Raw genomic sequence first — 3,622 nt, 5'->3', positions numbered from 1 at the left:
CAGGAAGGAGGCTGAGAGAGACATACCCCTGGTGGTGCCAGAGGCGGCCCAGCTACCACGCTGGAAGCAGAACTGTGTGGGAGTCACTTGGTCTTCAGTCAGTAGGGCCCACAGAGGGGCACAGTCAGGTCTACAGACTTCATCACAGCCCACCTGTGCATTTGTTGGGGCCCCAATTGTTTCTAATCGTCCAGGCTGCCACCCAGAGATGGCTCAGGAAGTCAGGTACCTCCTCACAGGTGGCCACTGAGACCCAAGTTTTTCTTCACTATTTCTTCCGCTTCAGTTTCATATCTTTTTTGTTCTTTAGATCTCTGTTTTTCTTCAACTTCTTGTTCTCTTTAGGTTCCTTTTTGGTTTCCAACTTCCTTTTCTTGTCACTCTTCAGGCTGACGATATAGGCATTCTGCCCAGCTTTGTGCAAAACTTCATTCCACTCGTCATCATCCCCACAGATTATGTACTGAGAGGTCCATGTTCTTCAGCTTTCCCACTTCTTTCTTGTGTCTTTCTTGTGTCATTACTCAGGGTCTTCATCGTGGGATCCATGATCACATCCTTCACTGCCACCGTCTGCCCTTCAATGGCCTTTTCCTGCACCTCATTAAACAGCTTCACCACTTTGCAGATGATCCGGTTGAAAAGTCCCATTAATTGGCCCGAGGGCAGCTCAATCTCCTTTTCCAGCTGGTACACAGACTTATGCTGTAGGCCAATCCCCAAGAGAAGATCCCACTGGGCAGCAGACAGGGCCAGGTTCCCCAGGAAATACAAGCGGGAGATGGCCAGGATCAGGTCCATGATGAGGTGATAGTCAACCATGTTCCGTGAATACATCTCTAGTCGCTTCAGGTCATAGGGGAGGAAGAGTGCCTCCAACTCCCCATGGCCTAGGGCAGGTTGGGCTGGCTTTCCTGCATTCCTGTTCTGAATGATGTTCAGAGCCAGGGAAGGAGAGAAGGTGCTGAACTGGTAGGACAACAAGGCAAGGAATCACCTTCGGAAATCTTTCCAAAAGGTTGACAGCCAGGCTCCCTGGTCAGCCTCGTCCTCATCAGTCAAAGTCTTTAGCATGATGCAAGAGTGTTCTCCAGTCAGGTCATTTGGGGTCTGTCTCAAATAGCTGGGAACAAATCCAGCTCATTTCCAAAACTTGAGGAGCCTAGGGATCAGGCCATAGGACACACCCAGGTAATCCAGGCGCTCAGCGGTCCTCTCGTTCAGTTTGAGGAGTAAGGGAGGCAGGTCCTTCCGGGGAGTGACAACTTCCTCCAACAAGCTGACAGCCTCACTGTTTACCGTGTGGATTTCTTGGGATGTCTCGAGGACTTTTTCCTCCAGACAAAGGAACCTGCCTTCGTAGTACATCTGCAGCAGCTGCAGAGCTCGGCTGCCATAGCCCATCCCTTGATAATCCAGGTGAACAGCAATACGAACGACCCTTCCACCAGAAAGGCCACCGAAGTCTGGATCTTGGAACTGTTCTGACATTGTCCCTGAAGCCTTCTTGCCTCGAGACAGGCTATTCAAGATGGACTGATGAGAAATCTCCCCCTCAAGGCACACCTGGAAAACCACAAGCACTTCGGGAAGGGCATTCTGGGTGGGGGGCACGGGAGGCAGAAGGCAGAAGAGGTGATGAGCAGGCGCATCAGAGAGCATCTGGAGATCATTGGGAGGGTTCTTGTAATGTGAAGCCATGTAGAGGGCCATAAGCCGCTGGAGGAAAACTTTATAGAGGCCTTGTGATAGCAGAAGAGGGTATCCCTGTTAACATAGTACAGCTCATAGGCTTCAGGTAAGGGGCAGCCAGAGACGATGTTGAGGCAATCCAGGCACAGCAAATCATTCAGCCACTTTTTCACAGTGTCCTGGGGCATATCGGATTGACTCCTGGAGGGAAACCTCGTGCAGTGTTCGTGCTGATGCCAGTCTGGCTGTTGTCGTGGTCTTGTTCTCAGCGGTGGTGTTGACCTGGCTCTGGGCACTCTGCTGACGGAGCTGTTGAATTAACTTGAGGGACAGTGACCGGCCAATGCCCTCATAGCCATTGATGGTGGATGCCATGAAAACAAGGTAGGGCCAGAGCAGGCTCTTCACCAGGGGCAACGGGATGGTGGCAGCTTCATCTATCACAAAGAGCTCAGCCTGGCCCAGTTTCACAACATCTGCAGGGTGTATATACTGAATGGTCTGCCTGTGTTCCCGGAAGACATTCACTCTGATCACTGCTTTATTGAACTCAGGGTTTAGAGACTGAATAATCTCATAATCCAGATGTTCCTGATACTGCAGAGCATCAAATCCTTTAAATACAAATTCAAACAGTATGTGGAGATTATCAGGGCTTGGAGAGGTAACAAAAATATTGGAGTACCCAAATGCAACCGCCCCAGCAATAGCCAATCCCAGGGTTGCAGATTTTCCCTGTCCACGGGCAACAGTGAGGGCAACAGTACTCCTCAGGGTCTTCTCTGAGATCTTCTCGATGAATTTCAAGACGTCTTTGGCTTGGTCTAGAGTCTTGTAGCAGTCCACCAACACACCCATAGGCTGGGTGTCCTGCAAGCTCTCTTTCAACTCCTGCAGCTCCAGAGCAGAAGGACTGAGATTCTCACCCGGAGCCTATGGAGGTAAGGCCTCGATGATGATGGCCATGTGGGAGGAGATGGGCAGGATGTTAAGCTGGTCATAGATGACAAAGCACTTCTTACAAGAGGCCAGAGAGAGGATAAACCTCTCATTAAATCATCCCATGACATCCTGATGGGCCTCAGTCCTGTACCTGGAATGCACATCCATGGTTATCGTGTACAACTGCTTGAGTGAGTTCATGGTCCAGAGCAGGATAACCACCAGTCCGCCACCTTCCACTGTTTCTACAGTCCTGGCCAACAAGTTTGGAGTTAAGGCTTCAAAATCCTGGAGGACACACATGCCGAAGGTATTGCCCAAGATCTTGTGGGTCTCATTATAGTAGCAATAGCGAATGTTTGTGGCCGCTACAAAGAGCTCAAAGGGGTCATCTTGCTTTATGTTCAAGGTCCCATTCTTAATTTTCTTCTGCAGCTGTCGCATTCTCTTCTTCCGGTGGCTGCTAAACCCCAATTCTTTCTTATAGCACCACAGCACTGAAGGCTGAACCTTCACAGTTGCTTTGGACAACATGTGATGGAGGATTGCCACCTGATCTTTTCCATGATCCCCAACTACAACAAAGAGAGACCTTTATCGCTCAGCTACCCCATTCTCAATGAGAATCTGGATTCGATTATCCACCTTCTTCGGATGCATGGTGAAAAACTATCAGAGCACTGGAGAATCCTGGATCAGAGAGCTTCTGTTCAAAGCCTTGGCTGCACCGGGAGCCCAGCGTGAAGTGGAAGCACGTGGGGAAATGGAACAACTCCTGTGTTATTAGTTTTTAGGTGTTAAGTTTTTTGACTTCTTTGTATATCCTGGAAATTAACACCCTATCTGAGGTGTGGGTGGCAAAGATTTTCTCCCACTCTGTAGGCTCTCTCTTCAGGCTCTTGATTGTTTCCTTTGCTATAAGAAGCTTTGTAGTTTGATGCCATCCCATTTGTTAATTTTTGATTTTCTTTCTTGTGCTTTTGGAGTC

The 3,622-nt window shown here is 49.3% G+C and overlaps 1 pseudogene; it reads right to left on the bottom strand.

The window, feature by feature from the left end:
* Positions 1–247: 247 nt before the first annotated feature.
* Positions 248–3,294, bottom strand: LOC143408649 (RNA cytidine acetyltransferase pseudogene; annotated as a pseudogene).
* Positions 3,295–3,622: the final 328 nt, after the last annotated feature.

This window comes from Callospermophilus lateralis, chromosome 10, assembly GCF_048772815.1.
Source record: "Callospermophilus lateralis isolate mCalLat2 chromosome 10, mCalLat2.hap1, whole genome shotgun sequence".
NCBI lineage: Eukaryota > Metazoa > Chordata > Mammalia > Rodentia > Sciuridae > Callospermophilus > Callospermophilus lateralis.
This window is presented reverse-complemented; position numbering and strand designations above follow the sequence as displayed.